General features: G+C 39.3%; 2 long non-coding RNA genes across 7 annotated transcripts; both read left to right on the top strand.

The window, feature by feature from the left end:
* The first annotated feature begins 9705 nt into the window (after positions 1-9705).
* On the top strand, positions 9706-15961 carry LOC111947095 (uncharacterized). Of its 6 annotated transcripts, none has more exons than XR_013654154.1 (9): positions 9995-10183; positions 10701-10806; positions 10948-11019; positions 14426-14922; positions 15005-15087; positions 15213-15297; positions 15375-15491; positions 15573-15659; positions 15802-15961. It is a non-coding gene; the product is annotated as an uncharacterized LOC111947095 (long non-coding RNA). The 6 variants fall into 6 exon arrangements; XR_013654153.1 differs by having other exon boundaries at positions 15573-15704; XR_002872906.2 differs by having other exon boundaries at positions 15573-15719.
* A 1775-nt stretch (positions 15962-17736) lies between these two features.
* On the top strand, positions 17737-22092 carry LOC111947096 (uncharacterized). Its single transcript, XR_002872912.2, has 5 exons — positions 17737-17835; positions 17908-18000; positions 19091-19228; positions 19648-19777; positions 21402-22092. It is a non-coding gene; the product is annotated as an uncharacterized LOC111947096 (long non-coding RNA).
* Positions 22093-25195: the final 3103 nt, after the last annotated feature.

Below are 25195 nucleotides of genomic sequence, written 5' to 3'. Positions count from 1 at the left end.
ATGAACCAAAGAACCAGAGGAAGCCTCCTGACTGCGGCTTCACAAAGGTCAGTCCAAGATGCATCCACAGAGATGGAGGAGCTGAGCAGCAGCATGCCGGTGCATAATCAGCCACTGGAGACTCCTCGTGCTTCCAACTGTACACATCATTTCTATTTGTTTACCCACTCATGCTGTCCTGCGGGGAAGTGATGATCACTCAGAACAATATTAGCTCATCAAACATTGTACAAGTTTTGGGGGGACACTGTGGGACACAGTTTGCCCAGCAAAACAAAGAGTCCCTCTTGATTGATCTCTTGTTTGACCAAGCAGCAGCTCTGCGCTGGTATCAGTGCACTCTAGCAAACACAGGTCCCCCACACATTTGTCAGTTAAATATCAAACCTCTCATGGATGCATCATTTAAATAGACTTTATCCTTCCACATGTGTATTTATGCGTTTTATTTTTTGTACATTTCAGGATTGGTGCTCCCAAACACACAACAATTCCATCTCAGGACATCAACCCATTTGTTAACAACTGAACTAAAATTGAACTGTGGTTTAAAGTTTACTATTTGACAAGGCAGAATATATTTTAGTGAGTAGCTATCTATGAAGAGCAATGTCTCAAATGTGACCAAATGTATTCTTAGTGCATAGTGAACCTTTTTTTTGAACATATTGTGTATTTGCTTCACTGTCATTCTGACTGAGTATGAAGACTGTGTATAAAAGTTTTTCAGGGAAAATCTGAAAACATTTGATTAAGAACACTAAAGGGATATGGATATTCCTTAAGTTCACAGTAAAACAGTTTAATTTCCCTTTATGGGGATCGTTAAACCATGAGTCAATTTCAAGTTGAGAGCTTAACCTGGAAGAATAAAAAGTCTTTGATAAATCTGGTAAGGAAAATACTTTGTTTTATATAGTAAGAAGAACGTTTACTTTCTTTTTGGTAAATCCACAAAATGTTGAAAATAGTTTTCAAATTAATTTCCATCATGCATCAAAAAGAAAAGGTTTTTCCATTTCTTGCCCTATTTTGTTGTCTGCAATTTAATCCACAACTTGACATCATCAAAGCTTTCTTTCTTCCTATAATAAGAAATGATCCTAAATTATTCTAAGGACATGTTTTCCTGATCTAAGGTTTGGATTATCAGCATAATTGATACTTTCAAGTTTAAACAAAGGAAATCAAGGATCCGGTTTGGATGCATCAAGTCAGACTTGTAATCTTTTATCTTCTCTACAATTATCAAATTAGCAGTGGTGTTCCACAAGGTTCACTACGGCTAGTTAGTAAGGATCAATTAATTTCCTTACCAATCTTGTGGATTTAGCTTTCAGTCTATTAATGTTCTAGATAGATTTCTGACACTCAGACGGTATTTTTTTATTCATTTCTCAAGATAGGTCTATATCTTATTTGTTGGTGTGTAGAGAAGTTTTGTGCGTGTTTAAACTTTAAATATTTAACGTTTTGCTGAGTCCAGCTCAATGTGTTCCTGACTTCCACTTAGATGGGTTGACTGATTTTGTAAACCCAGACACGATATTGCCTTTTGGCTGTGGATTACCGTCCTCTTCCAACTTTATTCTAAATTCTAGAATAAACTACATATACAGCAGCTCAGCTGATTTGTCAAAACTGCCAAAGGTTTCAAGTGCTTTATTTCCATTAGTGACACGTCCGGAAACAGGCTGTGAGGCATGTTTCACTGTGTTTGGAGTTGTGACAAACTCAGATGGGTTTCCACTTTGTTGCATGCTCAGTAAATGACTTAGTGCAGTAAAAGAGACATGTTCACAGAAAGCTCAACTGACATGTTGGCGTCCACCCAGGACCTCAGAGGCCAATGGTCTATTGGGCTTTACATCTGCTGCAGTCATTCTTGACGGCCTGTAGTTCATCTTCATCCCAAGACGATCATTTCAATAGAGTTAAACTCTTTTGAAGAGAATTTTCAGAAATGACCTGCAAACTTCAATCAGTCTTCACAATGTCCTCTTCCAACTGAAACATTACAACAATGTAAAGGGAGCAGAAATATCATAAATATAATGATTTAGTCATTTACAAATTTAGATAATAATAATATATACACTTACTTTAGTTAAATTGAAAAAGATAAGTTTCAAACCTGAATATAGAGTTTGAAACAAATGTGTTGTTAAATATCAAAAACAGGTCCCAAATTGTTTAATCTAGAGCTTGTAAATTGGAGGCAGTCTTCAGTTAAGGTATGCAGACTGTTAAAACTTGACTATTAATACTATCGAAAGGTTGGAGAGGACAGTAATGTGCCGGGACGTTGATGGCTGGTGAGGCACCAAATTCTCTGGAGTCAGATTTAAAAGTGCAAGAACTGAATGTTTGACCATTCATCCAACAGCAGCTAACAGCTTATAACTTACACACAAGAACGCATTTGACCTACAGAGATTACGTCTTTTATAGACATGGATAGAACACTCTACTTGTGTATAAATTATTCATATGTAATGTAAACAAATTGAAGTCTACAGATGTGTTCAGCAAACATTTGACCCTCAGTAACTATATCTGGTATTTTTCCAACTTCAAATTCTGGTGCTTTCATCAGTTTTATCGAATGCTGTCTGTGAAAATGATCATAAAAAGAATTCATGCAGTGGTTAGCGCTAACAGCAAAAAGGCCCCCGGTTCAAGTCCCGGCTGGGGGACCTGCAACAGAACATCAATGGGGGGGCCTTTCTGTGTGGAGTTTGCACGTTCTCCCCATGCATGCGTGGGTTTTCTCCGGGGTCTCCGGCTTCCTCCCACTGTGCAAAACCATGCTTCATAGGTCAATTGGAAACACTAAATTGTCCCTAGGTGTGGGTGTGAGAGTGAATGGGTGTGTGCAACAGACTGGCGAACAGTCCCCTGCCTTCGCCCACAAGTGGCTAGGATAGGCTCCAGCAGCCCTGTGACCCCGAAAGGGACAAAACGGTAGAAAAATTAAAATAAATGAGAACTTAAATTGCAGAAGAAGTATTTTTGCGAACACCAACCACCCTCGCGTCTGCCTTCTCTACATCCATGAACCTATTTGGTCTTCTTTTAGGCTTCTTTCCTGACATCTCCAACTAAACTATCCTTTTCCCTACATCATTACTGTGCCTCATCTCAAGATGAAGATGCTGAGATTCTCTTTGGGAATGACCAGGATGAATAGGATCAGGAATGAATCCATCAGAAGAACAGCTTGAGGTAAATGTTTTGCAGATAAATGTAAGGAAGTACACTGAGATGCATCTCAATGAGATTCCTGTAACCGTATCTGTCAGTCTGTCCATCATCACAGCAAACAAGGAGCTAAAAGCTGATCCTTGTGTCGTCCCACCTCCACCTTAACTTCCTCTGTCACACCTACACAGCATCTCACCACTGTCTTCCAGCTCTCATCCATGTCCTGAACAACTCCAATGTTCTTCTGGCACTCCAGACTTCTTCTCTGTCATGGTTTGGGGTTTTGCCTTCGTTTTTGCTTCCATGTTGTTTCTGTCATGATTTTGGTTCTACTTCCTGTTTTATTTTAAAAGGTTTCCTGTGTGTCATGGTTTTAAGTTTTACTTCCCTGGTCCGAATCTCCCCTGATCAGTTTCACCTGTGTCTTGTCAGCCCTGTCTTGTCTATGCCTTCCTCTGTGCTGGTCCATACCATCATTTCCCTGATCGTCTTCTGCCCTGTTTGCTGATTTTACCTGGTTTGCCCACAGTGAGTTTTCTTTTGTTTCCCTGTTTAGCAGCGCTCTCTGTTAAGTTAAAAAACCCCTGGCCTTGGAAGCGTGTGTCTTCCATCTCTGCATTTTGGGTCCTTCATGCTCATCAAGCCTTGTACCTGACATTCTCTGGATCCTGTAACAGATAGCATGCATATTTACATTTGGAAACAGTGAATACTAAATGTTGCTGGCTTTATTTTAATTTACCAACTCAAATGTCCTATCAATGTGAACGGAAATGTATTTTTGCCACCATGACCAACTAATTGCGACTCAACTGGAAATTATTTCTGTCCGAAACAGAACAAAAAAACATCTGTCACTTAAGTGAAGGTCTTAATGGCTTCCCTTTAAAAAATATCAAATATCACGTTTAGTACATTTGTATAAAGTTATGTTAAGTGCTTCTATATAGAAAACAAGGCTTAATGATTCCTGTCCATTTGTGTTACTCATCTTCAATGATGTTTGTTCTTCTGTAATTTTAGACACATCCATCGTTACCGGCTTTGCTTTTTGGGTTTGAACATTTCTGAGACTGGTGAATGTCAGTTTTAACAACTGCCTTTAAAGAGCAAGAAAAGGAAACGTGCCTCAAACTGTGAGTGAATTAGTGCATTAGAGAGTGAATCAAAAATGCCATATAAATGTAAAACGTTTAAAAACAAAACTCATCAACAATAAATGTGGAAGATTTAGCTTCATTTTACTAGCATAAATGGAAGCAGCATTCAAAATCTAAAACCTTAGTCACATGCACGTACAGGGTTGGTACAGGTACAGGATTGGACACTGCAGGTTTTTAGGTTGTCCAGGCCTGCAGAAGGTTGTAGAGAGCAGCAGTTGTATCTCAAAGGGAGTGCAGGTGTGTCTTGCAATTCCTTTGAGGCTCGTACGGCCACATCAAGGGACACCATGAAAATGGAACATAGGACTTATGTGGGTACAGTAAATGTATTGTAAAGTATTCATAAGGATAGTGCAAGATTCACGCACTTATGATGTACGAGTGAGATGATGCAACATGCCCTTGCGCCACACTTCAGTGACTAGAGTCTAGTCGATACTAACAGTCAATGGTAACTGTTGAAGGAATGTATTTATTATTATCATTCTAACTGGTGGTTAAAACTGTGATTGAACTCTGTTTGACCTTCACATTGAGTTTGATTAAATGTGCTTGACTAATGAAGAAGTTATGCTTTGTGTACAATAAACCTTCCACACGCCATTCTAAGAAGAGGAAATGCCTCCACCAAAAAAAAGGAAGTGCCTGGTCTGCAGCAAAAAAAGATAAAGCAACAACGTATCAGTGCAAGCTTCTAAGAAACTGATTGCTATCCTAAGACTAACGCCTCCCACCTAAGGCCATCCAAAACTGAATAAAGCGAGGAGGACGAGCAGACGATCCTCAGAGTGGTTAGGCGACTGTAACTGAGGCTACGTTCACACTGCAGGGCTTAATGCTCAATTCGGATTTTTTGAAAAAATCCGAATTGTTTGCTAGACCGTTCACATTTCCAAGTAAATCCGAACTTTTGTGATCTCCAGTGTGACCGTGACACGACCCAAACGAGACCCGCCTGCGCAGAAGCCAGAAGAATACTCAACGGTGAACGACGTCACTTGTTTGCGGAGCAGATGTCAACAACAGTGTTGTCAAAAGCGGAGCTCTTTTTGTAATATTAAATTTATTTTCACGAAGGAGCAGCACAATTACAATCTTCTCATTTTAAGAAGGCATTGGAGTCGGGATCGTCTGTACCCACTGTTGTGGAATGGAAATGTGTATGTGTTGGGCCCGCGCGCCCGCGTGTGTGCAAGCGCGTGCCGCGATAGAGAATAGGGGGGGGTGGGCAGTGTGGGCGCGCATTCATGTTGTGTGTTACGGAGGACGGTAATAAAAGAAGGTTTCCCCCAAAATAAATGCTATGGACTCTTTATTAACCCGTTCTGGAGAATCTAAGGATCAGAACAGGGAGGAGGAGGAGGATCGCCTCGGGTCCCCCGCGCTTGCCTTGAGCACGGTCAAAGGGGAGAAAGAAAAAAAAAGTTATCGCGGTAAAGGTTCAACACCACGCTCTGCCATTTAGCTGGAAAATTTTTCAAAAAACCGCCCAGTTGCAATAAGAGCCCTGGAGTTTGGCCTGAAAAGAGGGATCAGCCCAAATATTAATCCAATCGGGGATCTCGCTTCCCTTCCACTGACTGATCTCAGCAGCATCGTCCACCATGGTTGATGTTTACGTTCTCGTTCCCGCCTACTTTAACGCAAAATGATGACGTTTGTTGCGTGTCGATGACGTACGATTCGGAATCAAGTCGCCTGGCCGGTCAGACGGCGGTCGCAATTGAAAAGAACGGCTACAATTCGGATTCAGGACGGCAAACCCACGGGGCCTGGGTCGCAATTGAAAAGATCGGATCTGTGTCATTCAGACTGTCATGAAAAGATCGGAATTGGGCCGCTTAGGGGCAAAAAATTCGGAATTGGGTCGTTTCAGCCTGCAGTGTGAACGTAGCCTGAGTGTGCCTTTTGTTCTCCCTGTGAGAAATCTTACTCGGGCTCCTGACTCTGTTTGTTAATACTGTCTTGTGTTTTCAGAAATATCCTTGATAGTAACACGTCACGCAAACAACACTAACAGGCTCCTTGAGCAGTGTGCAGGTTTTGGGGGGGGTGGATTTGAACTCTCTGCCAAACCACCAGCACGAATTAGTGAAAAGCTGATTTGCTGTGGCAATCCAAATGGTATTTTCCAAGATCAATATGATTGATTTACGTCATTTTGAATTGATTTCATAATTGTATAGGTCAATGTGATTCAATTTGATTAACGTGTCTCAGACAGATCGATCTGGTTGGATTGCAGGAATATAAATCATTTAATGGATTAGGTCGATTAACTGATAAACCGCAAACAGTAGCTGAGCCACCGTCAGTGTTTGTGTATGAGTGACTGGGACTGGAAAGCGCTATGAGCTTTAATCAAGGCAGAAAAGCATTATATACAGTAAGTATACTCCATTTACCATTTCTTTCTATACATTATTTCCTTTATGTGCTCTCGTTTCTTACTCCATGTGGTTTTCTGGTGGTGTTTATCAAATCCTCCTCCACTCTCCTCTGAGGTTTCATTCCATCCATGTTCTTTGCTTTCCCCGTCTGCCCATGTAGCAGATTGATGTTATTTTTCCTGTGTTTTTAATTAAAAGACCCAGCCCACCAGCATTTCCTTGGCTGCCCCCTCTGTTCACTCGTTGTTTGGGTCCTGCAGCCATTTTCTTCTCATGCACCAAACATAACATTTTTCCATTTTGATGACCTGCCAAGTATGAGTTCACTTTCTGACAGAAAAGTTGAAATCCAAAAAGTAACAGATTGCTGCTTTAATGTGTTTTAATATTTTTACAGCAGTATTTTTTTTTTTTTTTGCAGACAAAGCCCTGTTCTGTTTGTTAAAGTTACCTAAGTTAAATGTTTTTACTGTTAATCTGTTTCACCAATACTAATTTTGTTTCATAAAAATAGTAACCATGGCAATTGCAAACAATGGAAAAATGTTGTACTCATATGAACAATTCCCTGAAAACCTTTGTCTGTTCTTTTAAAAAGTAAATAGTAAAAGTTAGTCTTGTTTGAATAAGCAGCCTATTGACATGCAGCTTGGCTGCACCTTTGAACTGAGTCTTTGTTTCATTTAAGCAAGTCCATTCCAACAATTTTTCTTTTTCTTTGCCTCACACTGTGCTCTAAATAATTAATACACACCCCTTCTTTGATTCACTTATCAACTGTAAAGCACAAACTGAAATTAAAATGTGCTCTCTACTCACTGAAGGAATTCAGCCCTAAAGACACAGCGAGACTTCTGCAGTAAAAGCACCAAACATTGATCTTCCTTCACTGATTTTCTCAGCACAAAAGTTCACATCTCAACAGTTCTCAATATGCTCCAAGCAACCCATCAGAGAGAAACTATAAAACCCACCAACCTTGTGAAACCCTAAGACAACCGAGTTTCTAATATTCATCAGTACTACTTGGTATTGTTTTAGTTTTGTCTGTTTTTTCCTTACAGTAAACACACACACACAAATGCATTAGGTTTCTGCTGCTTTAAGAAACTATTAATGGTTGCAACAAAGATTCCTAGACTTCCTTCTCCCTGTTCACCTTTATCTGTTGTACCCACTCAGACACATTTCCAGTGAACCCTGTCTGCTGCTAAGAGTGATTGACTGAATGTCCAAATCCCAATGATGTTCACATGTAGGTTCAGTCTGTCAGTGCAGTGAATAAGCCCTCAGCAGGATGCATTCCCCTTTGTGGTGTTTGGTGCAACCATGCAAATTATTGTCTGGAAAATGATGCTAGCTGTACGTGGAAACTGCTAAATAGGCAGTTAGTCATAGAAAATTACACCTTATTTGCACAGAGTTGAGACACGAGTCCGGCTTAATAACTGGAGGCTGCTGTAATCCAACAGAAAGACATACTGATTATTACAATTGTTCAATTCACCCAAAGGGGACAGGAAGAGCAGAAAGAAAAAGAGGCAGAAGTTTGCATAAAATCTGAAATTCCCAGCAAAGACCTAAAGTGCAGAACATGCACGGAAATCTGTTTAAAACTGTAGTTTGTTATAAAAGTTGGTAATATTTTTTAGTGTTCTGTGCTTAGGTAACAAGTTTATAGTTAGCATTCTTGAATAACCACATTAATTTCTATCAACAAAGAAGGAATAAGGCCTACTCAGGTAGGTGTTTTCCATCAATGCTGTGCAAAACTTTCTCTAAGAACACATTACTACATGCATGTTAAGTACAGCTGAATAAAAGGTGTGATGATGCTTCTATGAGGCTGTGGAGTTGCCAAAAGAGTAAAGAAACATATGTTGCAAAATAGTTATACTTTTCTTGGTTTAAAATTTGAAGGTCATTTATAACTCCCAAGGTGTGAATGGGAATGTGTGGAGTGTGTACAACAGTCTGTCTCCGTGTGGCCCTATGATTGACTGACAGGCTGTCCAGGGTATTCCCTGCTTTCACCCAGAAAGTGGCTGCATCAACCTCAAAAGGGATTAAGCGGGTTTGAAAAATGATGGATGGATGGAGGTCATCTAGAAAAATACGGCCCCATTTGGTCCACAATTTCAAATGTAACATAAAATTAAGCATTTAATAAGGAAATCAGTCGAGGTGAAGTTTTCGTAGACAATTAATGCATCCACAGAAAGGAGATATTTTGTTCAAACAATATCGCCATCTGATATCATTTGGAAAAAGTTGTTTTACAGAGGACTTAAGTGTTGTGTAACAATGTTACTGGATATGTGAATACATTTTATAGACAGACTGTAAACAGGATTATAAAGTATTTTAGGTCAACAAATGACATGCATGCACCAAAAATTAAAAACAGGCACAATTAACACTTTACTCTTTCAGGGAGTCCACTTTTTGTCAGCATCCTCAATTGGTTGAGTCACTGTGCTCAAGACAGATATATCATAGTACTGACCATTACCATTTGCATAGTCATCTGAAATGTAATTATTAGAAATGCAATCACTCACCGGCAGCTTCACCAGGTACACCGGATTGGACCACCTTTTGCCTTTAGAACTGACTTAATCTTGGTGGAATAGATTTAAGAAGGTTCCGGAAATATTCCTCAGAGAGTCTAATCCATACTGACATGACACCATCACACAACTACTGCGGTTTGTTGGATGCCAATCTCCTGTTCCACCACAACCCAGTCTCATCCTAAAATGTGTAGTAGCTACATTTGTCCACATGGAAATGCGTGAGAGTTTTACAAAAACGCCCCCTAAACTGTGAGGGGGATACGTTTCATTTTTCTATTCATTTTCTACGAGCCTTCTCAGGATCACGTGACTTTGGAGGTTTGGCCTGCCGTGAGCAAAAAACATGGCGGATGCACGTTCATTTTTCGGTGGAATATCCCATAAAACAAGATATTTTGAGGACTAATTTTTATTTTGACAACATTTCTAGTGAGAAATATACCATTTTCTTTTAAAATATGCTTTCATTTTGTACATACATTTTGTAGTTTGCTTGTTTCGTTCAACTTTTTCTCCCAAAGGCTCTGTTACGTTGGAGAAACACGTTAACTTTCATTCATATCTGCAGACGTGCGCGTGGGTCACGTGACTAATATGATTCTCTTTTTTTCCGCAGAAAATGCCATAAAATAAGAGTGATTGTGGACTAATTTATTTTTGAAAACATTTCTAGCATTATATATCCCCTTTATTTTCGTAATATTGCAGACATGAAGTTGTTTGTTTGTTACGTTCAACTTTTCCTCAAAGGATCTGAAAGCGTCTGATCTTTTCCATTCATATATGCGGGCTGACGTGGGTCACGTGACGTGCCTTTCTCTTTTTTTCCTGTGGAAAATCTCGTAAAAAGGTACGTTGCGATTTACTAATTTGTTTTATTTACATTTCTAGGGACCCGTGTATAGGTTTTCTCGTTCCGTGTTGCTGTTGCGGCGATCAGGCTTTGATTGACATGTGACAACAAACCGGAAAAATGTTGAGTTCAGGGACGGACCAAAGAGTTCTTTAAATTGATTTTTCTGCATTTTAATTTATTTACACTACGAGTCTAGTGGTGTGTGATAAAAAAAACTATAAATATTATGATAAATGAGATGAAACAATTATTTTGATGGAGTTTATAAAATATTAGGATCTATTATATTCTTTTTTCTTTAACTGTCAATTTTTTGACGTATCTCATATATTATAGTATTACAATGAAGTGCTCTAATTTATCTGTTAAAAAAGGTTTCATCACTGTTTCCTGTAGTAATTCTCAATAAAGTTTTAAATAGGATATATTAAATAGGATATATTATCTAAAGTAAACAGGCTTTTAAGCCTTCAATTTGCCCCAATTGACATGAATTGCGCATTTCGAAAAGCCAGTGAACGCAGCGTCATACGGGCACCCCCACCCCACTCCCCCGGAAACCCCCGGATGAACCCGCAGGAAGGCGCGCGGCTGAAGAACTCTTGGACAGCTGGAAGGTGGGCGATGCTTTGAACTTTTCTCTGTAGAAATGTAATGTTTAGATTTGGGAAACCAGAGATGGGTTTTTAGTAAAAACGTGTTGGCTGTTTAGGATAAACGTTGAATGACGAGGCGTTTTTCCATCTTACATTTAAAAGGCAGCAGGATCACGGTGAAGGCCTCTTCTGTATAGAGGACGTGGGCGGAAACGTCACGTGGTCTCCGCAGAGGTAAGTTTCCTTTTGGGTCATTTAGCCAGAAACGGGGGTCTGCAGCCCTTTAAACAGCTAAGAGCCTTTCAAATGTCTCACTGTCCAGAACTCAGTAGGACACACAAGGTGTCTCTTCAGCCTTCAGAAAATCAAACACTGATTTGCATTTATGTTATTTTGGAAACTGGATAACTACTGGGGTTTACAAAGGCTTTTTTTTTTACACATTGTAGATTTTATGTTGTTAGTACATCTCAGCCAGTATTTCTTTAAGGGCCTATATCATGCAACATCAACGTTTTAAAATTTTAAAGTGTATTATAATGTTAATTCCTCACAAAAACTAATCCACAGCAGTATTTTGATCCACTCACGCATCTCTCAGCATTCCTCTGAAACCCTCTGAGCACCAGCCCCTCCCAATTCACAATAAGAGGGTCCTCACATTGTGACGTCATCATAAGTGAGGAGCAGCCTCTTCTAGGAAGAGCCTGTGCAGCTAAAACTGCCTCCAGGCTAACAGACACGCCCACTTTCTCAATGGAGCTAGTGGTGATCAGCAAAATGCTTTCATTGCACGATATTCACATCCATCTTTGCAAAAGTTTGGGTGGAAGAAACGCAGAAACGCTGCCGACGCCGACTCTAGGTTGATGTCATGAAATAGGCGACACCCACAAGAAGAGAAAGGCGGAGCCTCAGAGATCGAGGAAATAGTTTATTCTAAATGGCTAGCATGGTATAGGCCAGGGGTCGGGAACCTTTTTGGCCAAGAGAGCCATAAACGCCACATATTTTGAAATGTAATTTCGAAAGAGCCATACAATAATGTAGTGTCCCTTTCCCACACTGAGGCACGGAGACTTAACCTCTTTTAAGGTTCTTTATTCTGGTTACTGCAGACCGCAACAAACGCCGAACAATTAACTCAGCAACTCCTGAATCTCTCCCGCCGAGACGAGACGAGAGCGCGTCTCCCAACTTTATATTCCCCTGCTCCCGCTGCAGCCCTCCCCTTTCCCTTATTCGGCCCATAGCTGAACCCCATTGGTCCAAACTACCTAACAACAGGCTGAGCGACAGAACTGAGAGCCAATCAGCTCTCTGCTTGATGCGGTCAATGAACTCCAGAACTTTTAACGCGGCCCAACAGCCATCCAACTCAGTCCGCGACAATATGTTTAAAACTAAAATACAAGTGAATGTGTGCATTTGATGTAATTTCAACCTTTTTAAAGTACAATAAGTCTGTGGATTCTTTTTAATAACATTGTCATGCTGTTTCTAATAAATGATGAGTATTTCTCGTGGTAGTTTTGCTGATGGTCTAGTCTGGTTTACGTGGTGAGTTTCTGCTTCGTGCAGGCGTTGAGACTTTAAACGTGATCTTAGGTTGGTATGAATGTTTTGTAGATGTGAGACAGACTGCTCACATGCGGACCTGGAGCCAAACACACACTCACACGCTGCAGTGAGTGACAGGCAGTGGGTTTTACCTATTTACAATCCCTGCGCGATTCACCTGCAGCCTGTCCCCACAACACCTCAGCCCCACCCTCTGCTTTCTCCCTCACACATCCCGTCCTCGCAACTGCGCGCTCTTTCTCAGAGACGGGAGCGCGCAGTTTTAGGCACGGCAATTCACAGGTTTCCGGGTGGTACAAACTCTGTGAATTAATAGACAATTTTAAACTTATACTAGTGCTGGCGCAGATTTGTCTCTCTAAGCACCGCTACTACTGCGCGCCTCTGCCATCGCATCGCGCACGAGAAGGACTGGTCTAATGAAGAAAAAAAATTTGAATTAAAGATTTGTCTGCGAGCCACATGTGACCATCAAAAGAGCCATATATGGCTCGCGAGCCTTAGGTTCCCGACCCCTGGTATAGGCCCTCTAAATTGTGCGTATTGACCTCAAATTGATTTTTTGTGGTACGTTGTCAGGTTTAAAAAAATTCTTCATAAATGCTGGAATTTCTTAAAATATTGTGCATCACCGCTTGATAGATTATTGAAGCATTATGGGTACTGTAGTCAGGAGCCTGGCATAGTAATACTTTGCTACAACTGTTGAGTAGATCACCAAGTTGAGTAAAGTTTGACTTATCTGACTTTTGTTTTGCGTGATGCCCTGTGTCGTCTGAAAAATAGGATATTTGTTTGAATTAAAAACATTTTTATTTTTTGTCAGAGAACCGCAAAGGAGGGGTCAAGGAGCCACATGTGGCTGTGGAGCCTCAGGCTGCAAACCCCTGGTCTAAACAATTATGGCTGATTTGACTGACCACATGTAGTTATCCTAGCATTGTCAACAAAGTTAAAGAGCCGCTCCAATGGAAGTCATGTTTTTAAGATCAAACATTTTTCTCTTTATTGAGAACATTAACAAAAATATAAACACACACACAATAATATAAGATTAAAACTGTTTCTGAGTATTTATTCAAATCTCAATGGATCAGGAGAAGATGAAACTGATTGTCTCAAAAAGCTTATAGTTGTGACGCTCTAACTGCCATGAATGAGCCAAAGTCTCTACTCCACTCCAATTCTGATGCATCCACTTGCAGACAAAAACCAGTAGATCCATTAATGTCCTGAGTTCCCTTGTCTGAGCTGGTATCTGGCTCAAAAGTGTACACATGAATAGCTCCAATGTTGCTCATTGATTTTTTTTTTTTGCTATGCTAATGTCGGCTAGGGCTTGTGAGGTGCTATAAGCTAGCGGGAGAGAGAATCAACAAATGGTTTATGGGAAATTAGCAGAGGCAAACATCTGCACCACAGCTCTGAGGTGAAATTCTTATGAGCTGCTGTGCTGCAGAAAAATGTCTTAAAAAAAACAAAATGATCGTAATTAAAAGAAACACTGGGAACGATTTTATAATAGCTAAAAATTCTGTTGGAGTGGGACTTAAAGTCCCACTCCAACAGAACGTCTGATTCCTGATTCTTGTATGTATGTATATACATAAAAGAACCTCATGTTTTTTTCCCTTTCCTCTCTCAGACTGGTCAGTTATTTGGAGACAACATGTACAAATAGTTCCTGGACTGATCTTCTGCTAACTTTGAGATGGAGAGGCTGTCAGGTTCATCTGTTTCAGGGTCCTGCATGCTCTCCCTCCATGTTGGCCGTAGCAGTGGATGGAACTTGCTAAATGTACTGTTTTGAGAGCCAACTGGGTTGTGTAAAATTCTTTTCCACCTACATTTTTGATGGTATAAATGTTTTTCTTATGTAAACTTTTCTGTTCTTTTAGGCTCAGTGGTTATTTGGAAGATGCGTTTTTGACCAAAAACACTGTGGTGACCTCCTTTGTGAACTGCATTCATGGGGAAATAAAATATGCCTGCATATATGTTTTATTGTATTTTGTGTCATATCATCATGTTAATATACGACATTTATTTGTTTTGATAGAATCCTGGAGATGGGAGATGTGGAGTAGGTAAGTTTGTGGCAGCACCAGAGTCCTCCAAAAAGTCTTCTGGCAAAGTAAATGAGGAAGGATCGCAGTCTGCCATCGTGGAGTTTTGCTGAAAGGCCTGAACACGTTCCATCCATGCATCCATCTTCTTCCATTCATCAGGAACCAGGTTGTGAGGGCAGCAGTCTAAGCAAAGATGCCCACACTTCGCTCTCCTCCAGCTCCTCTTGGGGGACCCCGGGGCCAGCTGAGAGACGTAGTCTCCCCAGCGTGTCCTGGGTCTCCCTTAGGGCCTCTGCCCTTATTCCTGTTGGAGTTTTTTTCTAACCCCTTATGTTTCAAAAGTTTGCAAACATACATTTTGGTTGAAATGATGAGGATCCGAGGATGAAATCAAGAAGGGACAACATCAGGGAAAGGGACTGAACCGACTGAACAGCTTCCTCTCTTCAGCAGACACATGTTCAGAGTACATATGTGTCAAAAACTGGTAAATACTCATTGAAGATGCATCCTTTTTGTGTAGTTTGTTTTCTCAGTTTAATACATTTTGATCCTTTCATTCTGCACAGACATCCTCACCATTCAGGCCGGTGGCTGGAACAAGCGGAAGTCAGAAAAGCTGGAGCAGACGTGACCAGAATGATACCTCCAGGTAAAGACTGTGGTAATGTTGTAGATAAATGTTGGCTTGTTTCTTTCATGTTACTCTCATGCTGTTGATGTGGAATATCTCTTGATTTCTTCAGTATTATTAATACATTAATCTCTTCCCACAAGGACCAATCAAAATGACCCAGAGAAAAACACTGAAGGGCTTTGTCTGAGCATCAGGAAAACAAGAATCAGCTGTCATCAACATATGGTAAAAATCTTTTGTAACCTTTGTGCTATCTTGTGACCCCACCCTCACATTGACGTGTTCTCCCTACCATGACAAAGGTGGATAAAGGTGGAAAGATTTCATGTAATCAATGGACACCAGTGAAGATCACAAATCATTGAAGAAAAAAGGTTCAGAGCACTGTCTAGTGGGTCTAGATGACCCCACTCCCAATGGTAAAGTGCCTAGGATAGAACAAGGGTTACACTTTCTAAAGTTGTTGCATAACTGATCAAGCATGATGTGATGGATTGCAGGTTATGGTGCCATGGTAAAGAACTAAAGGCTCTATGATGTCATGCTGCTGACCAGACTGTGGTTGGTGAAGTCCAGCAGCACTGCAGGTCCTTGAAGTGTGGTTGAAGAGCTCTCCTCCCATCTTTTGGAAGGTTCTGCCCCGCAAAGTCAGGAGGTTTCTCTTTGTGATCTGCATGGATGTCCGGGGCTTGTGGCATTTATGTGTTTTCTTCTTCATTTCATTTTTAGGCAGCACAGAGTCATTGATGGAGAGAGAACATGAGGGACTAATTGTCTGCTGAGGAGGAGACTTTCTGCAGTTCAAGCCCCAGCTCCACCCCTAAAAAAAGGCTTATATAAAGGAAAACCTCATTTCAACTTTGTACCAATAAATGAATTTTAATTGAAATGAGAGATTTTTTTCTGAACTGCACCAATGAAGGGTTTTTCAACCTAAATTTCAACAATTACATTGTTTTTTACCTCCGTTCAAGTTTCTACAACACTAGCTAAACATTTCAGTGCTCACACCTGTGCTGAAGACACTTCTCATTTTAACTCAAACGTTTGGCCTTTGATTTGTATGTCCAACACCTTAGAATGAAACACTGACCTATTAAACTCATATAATGTGCTACACATCTCCTAATCCTTTGTCAGGGTACAGACTACATTTTAATTGTAGCAAGACTGAAGTAAAATGTAACAAAATGACAATGAGTTATCTTAAATTAGGGGTAAATTACATGAGAAATTAAGAATATTAGAAGTGTGGAGTGATATGTGTATCAGTATGTTAGCTGCAGGAAGGGCGCTGTCCTTGACATGTTCCTTTACTCAGACAGGATGACAGGTAGGGAAGGGGGTAGCCGATGATCTGCTCCAGTATCTTCAGCACTGAAGCTTCTACTGCTCTTCTTCAGTTTGATCTGAGAGCCAGACCATGATGCAGTTGGACTGGCTGAGCGGTAGGTTGCCAGCAGCTTCAGACGTGCTGATGTGCATTGTTGATAACGTCCTGGATGTTAGGAAACCAAGTTAGATCAGCTGAGATGGGGATGCCCAGGAAAAGTAAGCTGTGAACCCTCCTCTATGCCTACTAAAGTCCAAGATGACTTTCATGGTCTTTTATTTGCCGATCAGCCTTACACTATACAGTTTCCGCACTTGTCTACAAAGTTCACCTCAGTGACCTTTCATAAGTCTTTGTTATTGGCAAGTTAATTACTTATATCCAAGACATGGAGATGTGGGTCTAGTATGAGCAGGATTTGGGAAATGGCAGTTGCCAAGAACTCACATGAAGTTTCAAGGTTTTTCCCTTTATTTGGAGGAAAAAAAGTTTTTGTCCTTTGTTTGTTGTGCAGAATTGCAAACCTAGAAAGAAATCAAGTTGAAAGAATTTATATAAATGTATTTGCCCTTCTTTTGACCCTTCTACATCATGAATATTTGGTGGCTGTTGCTTGGCGACTGTGAGATCTCTCCATAGGATTGACATGGGCTGGGCCTCTCAATGACCTTGATATGATTGTTCTTCAGCCATTCCTTGGTTGCCTTGGCTGTAGGTTCTAGGTCACTAACCTGTTGGAAGACCCATCCATGACTGATTTGAAGGGTCCTGGCTTAAGGAGGGTAGGAAGTTCTCACTCAGGATTTTCCATTAATGGCTCCATCAACGTGGTGACGTAGCTCTGTGCAGAAAAATAGCCACAAAGCATAATGCTTCCACCTCCATGTTTGACACTGGGGAAGCTGTTCTTGGGGTCATAGGTAGCAATTCTCTTCCTCCAAACCCAATGGTTGAGTTGATGCCAAAGAGCTCAGTTTTGAGCCAAACATTCCATTATGCAGAATAGACTCATAAAGCAAACCCTATTTTTCAGTGTGTGATTTTCATTTTTTCATAAATCTTAGGACAATTTAGATGATAAAAGTAATAAATATATGAAAACAGTATAATACAGTAAATATGTAAATATTTGATGTGATGAACAATGCTTATCTGATTTAGACCCAACATGGAATATTTTATGACAGACACACATCAAGTTGTGTTATTTAATGCTCGTAATTTAGACACAAATGATAGAAATGTTAGGTTTATATGTCAAAGAGGCCATGTGAAATTTTTAGTGCAAATACGCATGCGTGCGCGCCGTGCACATTAAGCCACCCCACCCCCACGTATCCGCGCGCCGGTCGGTTGGTGTTGGGCGTCAATAAAGGTAATCTGGTTGTCGCGCGTTCTGCATCTCTGCACGAGCTAAAGAAGTCTCAAAGGTAAGAAATGTAAACACAAGAGGCAGTAATGAAAATACTTTATGGTCATCTGAATGTATTTTCATCTGACAGATGAATGCCGCTGTTGTTATCACTGAGTGTGACAGAAGAGCGGTGCTGAAAAATACGGCCTCCATCGAGAGACTGAACGTAACACGACTGCAGGTTACTATGATCGTCATAGAAAAATGTATTAATTATTTGTTTCGACTGTATAGTTATTGTGGTGGAGCAGAGGAAGGGAGGTTTGTGAGAATCGGGGTTACATTAGGTAATGATTATGGCAGCGCTCGCGCCACCGCCGGTTTCCCGGCAAAAAAAGAACAAGTAATTTACTGATATATTAAAGTGTTATGATTGACCTATTTAGGGTTTTTCTCCAAATTTACACAAAAAACGTTGCAACAACGATCATCTGGACTTGGTTTTGTAAATATTTTAAAACAGTCTCTGTCTCAGAGACCTGGACTGACTGACTCCTCCCCCTCACGTTCCAAACAGGAAGTACCCGCTGGCTCCAAGGAGCCAAAATCCTGTAGACTTCTAAAGAGAAACAACAGCTGTTAGTTAGTCATTCTATGGGTCAGATTAACCATTCTTGTTGTGATACCCTTTTCAACATGTTTTTGCTAATTCCAGTTATTTGTTTTACAAAACTGTTCCTTTATCACAAGTTATTCAAATTATACACTGACCAACAGATGCCTCAGTAATAGCATGTGCCACCTTGAATGTTTGTTTGACAAATTCCACCAAGCTCACTTTCAGTGGAAGCAGTGTGGACTTTCAACAAGCTTACTCCTGATTGGCGACAGTAGTTGCCATAGAATTGATACTCAGATCAATCACTGTCAACTGGCTCCAACGTGGTGACGTCTGTATCACAGAGAAACGACGACAGAATTGAATTTGTTATGATGGATCTGGAAGGAAATGGGTGACGTCACACTCGCTCAAACCTTTTCTCTGATCCAGTCAAACTGCTTTTTTACCAGTTTTATTCCAGAAATCATTTTGGACAAGAGGAAAGACATCTTCAGCTCAAAACCAAGTCTTCATGACCTTTTTTATAACTTTTCTTTTTAAAATTCAGAAATAATAACCTGCACATTCTTACAAAACTGTTAGACTTCAATTGCTACCTTAATTTAATTGTAAAACTAACAACCATTGTCATTAATATGGCAATATTTTCCCCAAATCTTATCAGAATGGGGAACTGGAGACATAAAAATTCTGCTTTTCCTATTTTCAGCTGACTCTGCCACGAGGCTCGACAACTTCTTGCATCAACTGTGATCGCTGTGGCCGCCAAAACATCCAAATGTAAGGCGGGCTACAAAGATTTCAGGCCAAAAGAGAACGCCTCACATGTGATGAAGTGTCTGTATTGGTATGTATTTACCATCTGTCACTCAGAGTCATTAACCAATTGTCGATCTGTTCACAGTGTTATATGATAATTTAAATTTTGACGATGACGATACAAAAATTGCTGCCCAACCTGCCAAAAAGTCCCGCCTCTCACCACACACATGTTGTGCCCCCTAAGTTGCCCTAAATTCCCTGATCAAGCAGAAACGTGCTTTGACTGGAGGAAGGCCTTGTATCAGGTATACTGGTAATAATAATTTTACATTCACCTCAGTCTGTTGTTGTTCCTCATTATTCATGGAAGCTTGATGACACGACATCTTCAATCTGCATGAACTCTAGTTTGATTAGAAACTTTCATTTGTGAACCGTCAGCAGATCTGGTCATGTCTCACCAAAACAACCACACTAATCATTTTATCATTTTCATCCATTAAGGTTGGAAAAACCAGCAGCCCTCCAGTGCTTCAGCCGTCCAACCATCAACCGTTTCAGACATCCATCCTCCCACCACTTCAGCCCCACAGCCGTCCACCAGTGTCCCAACTCCTGACATTTTACTATCCTGGTACAATCTTATTTTTCTGCACAGTTAGCAAAAATGATATGTTTTTTAAGATATTCCTGTGTTTTTTTTATCCTCAACAAATGTTTCTCCAAAGAAATGTGAAAATACAGAATTATTCATCTGGTGGTTATTTTTACACTTTTCCTCAAATCTTTAATAAGAAAGAAATAATTCAGTTCAAGTTTACTTTAGCTTTTCTTTTTAATGGGCATTACAGTTGATATAAAACATAACATGCAATTAAAATGCTTTGTAGTTAAAAACATTTTACACACTATTAAAAGATTCTATAAAATATTATTTAAAAAGAATCCTTTCCAAGAAAATGTTGACTACTGTATATCTTCCCATAGTAGCCCTGGCGTTTCTTCCATCACAGACAGAACGGTGATGGTTAATGGGTTTATTTTGCGGCGAAATTTCATCAAGAAATGCAGACAAACATCAGCAGATGAACATTTCAGGATTTATTCAAATGATGAGAATATTGGATTGTGTTCTGATCAGCACTGGCTGTTGACGTTTCTTTTCTCCTTGAAGCATCAGCCTCCGTATCAAAAATCATGTTGGTTGTCATGAGGATCTCTTTCCTGGAGACACGCCCACTTTTCCGTCTTTGTGCAATAATTCATGTTCAAACCAGTTCTTCTAAGTTGTCGTTTTTCTTTGCATTTCCACCAGTAAAAAGTAATACGACAAAATACTTGCAGAATTTGTAAAGATTTGGATTTTGTATTATTAATTTGCCTTTTTTAGTCTTTTATTATAAAATAACTATGCATTATTACTTTATTTTAACTAACACATTTATCTTAGTTTACAGTAGTTCTCTTAAACGTCTCTTAAACAAGTTTACACTTTTCATCTTTCAGAATGCAGCCGTGTGATTGGAGGATAAGATTAATATGCAATGAGGACATTTAAAGAAAAAAGGAGCAGTTTTTATTTTACATTACTATTTTAAAGTAGAACTCTAATGTATATAAATGCTTTTTTATTAATTTGTTTGGCATATTTACTGTGTTAAGAGTTCTGATGATTGTTTTGAGTGGTAAACTTTTTTATTTTATTTATGAAACCCAGATGGAGTTAATGGAGTGCTAGTCATGTTTTATGTTGTATATATTATTAATGAATTTATTTATTTATTTTGAAGTGCCTATTTGCAAGTAAAGAAGGCGGGGTTATGGTTAAAATACGTGCGGACAATCCAGCAACGTGCCTCTTCAACATGAATTTCCATCAGTTTTTTTGCTTGGTCGCAAATAAATAAGTCCAAATAATAATCAGCCTAATTTGTTTTTTTGTTTATTTAAAATTATATAAATCTTTTCTAATTTTGTCAATAAAAGGACAAAAGGGGTAGATGATGGATGCATGTCCAAGTTTTATTATTCATGTTCTACAAGTTGTTAGATATTGATTATTTGATGCTTTTGTGCTATGCGTTAAAAATCAATGTAATATTGTAATTATTCATGAATATTTGAATAGTACTAATATTTCCTACAAAGGATAATTGACACTAATCAAATTAAAACAGTCGTCCTGTAAGCACTGAGTGAACAAACTGTAGCCCATTGTCTATCACTGTTTGATTGAACCTTCTCTACTTTTCTTGCAGGGGGGGGTCATGGCCTCTACACTGGATTCCAAAAAAGAGACAAAAAAAACCCCGACCTCAACCCCCACTCTTAGTCAGACATGTTTATTTTTTTTATTTACAATAATAAATAATATACTATGTACATTTATTTTGTTTTACTTTTTTATACTTAGTTTCCTTATTTCCTATAATATGTATTAGTAGTTGTTGTTTGTTGATGTTAGTTCTTTTTAGCCCCTTTTATGTTAAAATAGACGTAAATGGTCCAGATGCAGATATTCTAATATATAGACAGATTTATGAATGAATTATTCTCAACAGAAGTTCAACACTATTGTGGTAGCAGTTTGACTGTTTTACTGTTTAGTTTTACTGCAATCTGTTGTGCCTCACCCACTGTCCATCCCATAAAAAAGAACAATTCTACATCATTAACCTTTTTTTATTTTTATTCATATGGCACATTCATAAATACAAAGTTATAAATCATACCCCCCATTTTTCTAACTTTATCAATGAGTTCAAACAAAACATGAACAAAATAAGAAACTCTGACAATGAGAAAGCATTTAAAACATTCAATCTGTGCGTCAGTTTCAATGTTTTTGTGAAAAAATTCATAATAATCCCCTGGTTTGTTTCTTTCTTGTTGCTTTTTGGAATTGTTGTTTTGAATTGTTACAGTCAATAAAGTTTGAATAAAAAACAACTGCAATCTGTCATGCGACAAGGTACCTTCGCTCTGAAAAACATTTGATGTTTTGTTTCTTTAAGTACCTGCAAAACAAAAAGTTTGCATTAGTAATGGAAACATTAATTTCTGTAAAAAATAAAAATAAACACCTGTTTGTCGCTGGGCTTATTTTTAAAACTTAATCTTCCCGATAAACGTGGGACTGGGAGCAATCACAAAACCAGTTTAGAGCCAAACGTCTTTTTTTATTATTTACAGTGTATTTCTTAACTCAACTAGTTGATGTTGAAAAAATACGCTTGCATGGACGTTACGACAGAGTACATCGGTCCCTAGAAATGTTATTAAACGTAAATGTTAAACCTCAGACGATCTTATTTTACGAGATTTTTTTTCCACGGGAAAAAAAAGAAACTTGCGTCACATGACCCCACGTCAGCCCACAGATATGATGGAAAAGATCAGACATTGTACACAGCATTTAGACTTGTAGTGTGAATACTTTAACATGTAAAATATTATTGAATAAAATAAATCGCTAAGTAAATTTAGAGAACTCTCCAGTCCGTTCCTGAACAACATTCTTCCGGTTTGTTTAAATGTCCTTCAAAGTCGCAACTACACAGCATGAAACCTATACACGGGTCCGTAGAAATGTAAATAAAAATAATTAATAAATAGCAACGTACCTTTTTACGAGATCTTCTATATGAAAAAAGAGAAACTCAGGTCACGTCACGTGACCCACGTCAGCCCGCATATATTTATGGAAAAGATCAAACGCCTTCAGATCCTTTGAGGAAAAGTTGAACGTAACAAACAAACTACGAACTGCATGTCTGCAATGAATGGATATTATGAAAATAAAGGGGATATATACTGCTAGAAATGTTTTCAAAAATAAATTAGTCCACAATCACTCCTATTTTATTGCATTTTCTGCGGAAAAAAAGAGAAACATATTAGTCACGTGACCCACGCGCACGTCTGCAGATATGAATGAAAGTTAACGTGTTTCTCCAACGTAACAGAGCCTTTGGGAGAAAAAGTTGAACGAAACAAGCAAACTACAAAATGTATGTACAAAATGAAAGCATATTTTAAAAGAAAATGGTATATTTCTCACTAGAAATGTTGTCAAAATAAAAATTAGTCCTCAAAATATCTTGTTTTATGGGATATTCCACCGAAAAATGAACGTGCATCCGCCATGTTTTTTGCTCACGGCAGGCCAAACCTCCAAAGTCACGTGATCCTGAGAAGGCTCGTAGAAAATGAATAGAAAAATGAAACGTATCCCCCTCACAGTTTAGGGGGCGTTTTTGTAAAACTCTCACGCATTTCCATGTGGACAAATGTAGCTACTACACATTTTAGGATGAGACCGGGTTGTCCACCACATCCAAAAGGTTCTTTGTTGGGTTAACGGTGACTGTGGAGCCATTTGAGTCCAGTGAACTCATTTTCATGTTCAAGAAACCAGTCTAAGATGATTCCAGCTTTATGACATGGCGCCTTATCCTGCTGGAGGTAGCCATAAGAAGATGGTAAACTGTGGTCGGAAAGGGATGGACATGGTCAGCAACAATACCAGGTGCCCGGAGCTGCTACGTCGTAATCCTGAAGGCTACTTTGTTGTCCCTTAACTGAATTCTCTCAAAGCAACGATGAGAAACTGCGACACCGTCGGCAGATGGAAGAAACACGTGAAAGTGAAAATGACAATACTGCCTCTCAGAAATAACATGAAGACTTCACAAAGCAAGTCTTACAATTAACAGCTATACGAACACCCGTTTGATCGATCAGCAGTGAAACAAACAAAAAAATCAAACGAAAATTACAACAGAAATTCAAATAAACACTTATTTGCAGAAAGAAAAATGAAATATGTTCTACAATATTGGCATGTTGTGCAATTCATCCTCATAAACAATATAGTTAACAGAACAAAATAATGTACAAAACTGATATTCTCGTCAATGTGTCCGTCTGGCGGAGCAGATATAGGTGCAATCAGACAGACAGATGGATAGATAGAGAGAGATGCATTAATTGTCCACTAGGGAAAGTTGTTTTCATAGTAAAACATTTCTTCATAAGCTAAGGAATTATGGTATTCATGCATATGCCTTTAGTTTGTTTTATTTTTGATAAAACAATGTATGGCGTATGTCTCAACCATTCAGAAAGCAACAAGAAATTACATTTGCGCTGATCAATTTCCCATTTCCACGTTGATTATTACTGACATCTGTAGCTTGTCAGATGTAATTAAATGGAGGGAAATAAAATGCCCCATCACAATGCGTAATGACGCACAATGGCTGATCTTGCGCTCTTAGAAGATGTGGCAAATGGAAGAATTCGGACTGAACGCATCTTTAGACAGCAAGAAGACGTGCTGGCAAACGAGGACGAGTGGCTTATGAGCCGGTTCAGACTTCCTCGAGCCGTCCTGTTGGAGCTTTTGGGGGTGTGTCACCCGGTGCATCTGGCGCGTCGGTGTCCCCCTGCGCCTCAGTCAGCACTCCACTTAAGGGATTCCCCAATTATTGCCGCCAGTCTGTCATCAAGAGGGGTCAGCTCCGGTGTCCCCGAGGAAGGTAGTTTTTCCACTCTGGGTGGAAACACCATTGCCAGATTTGTTGTTAGTCACTTTTGGAAAAAGAATAAAACAAAACAAGTCACTAGGGGGCTTTGGAAAGTTGCAAAATATAGGAAGAAAGTTGCTGAGTTTGCAGCACAACAAACGTTCAATAATTTAGTATAAATAAACCTTCAGTCCTATGAAATTAAATGCTCTAGCTGTCTTCTATAGCCAGGTTGTACAAAATTTTAATATGATGAATCCCAATTACAGCTTACCCCTGTGTCTCCTCAATAAAAGGTGTAGCTTCGTTAAAAGGCTATTTATAGTTCATAGTTGTATTTTCAGTGTTTCTTTATCTGAATACATACAGAAAGGTTCACTTTATTGTAGTTTCTGTCCTGTTACAGACAGATTTGTTGTTCCATTTTTGTACTTGCACCTTTCTGCCAACACTGTAAATATGCAAATTAAAACATTATAAAAGATAGAAAAAGAAATAAAATCGTAAAATACACAGAGAATCAA

Source organism: Oryzias latipes, chromosome 24, assembly GCF_053564925.1.
Source record: "Oryzias latipes strain Hd-rR chromosome 24, Olatipes_Hd-rR_3.1".
Taxonomy (NCBI): domain Eukaryota; kingdom Metazoa; phylum Chordata; class Actinopteri; order Beloniformes; family Adrianichthyidae; genus Oryzias; species Oryzias latipes.
This window is presented reverse-complemented; position numbering and strand designations above follow the sequence as displayed.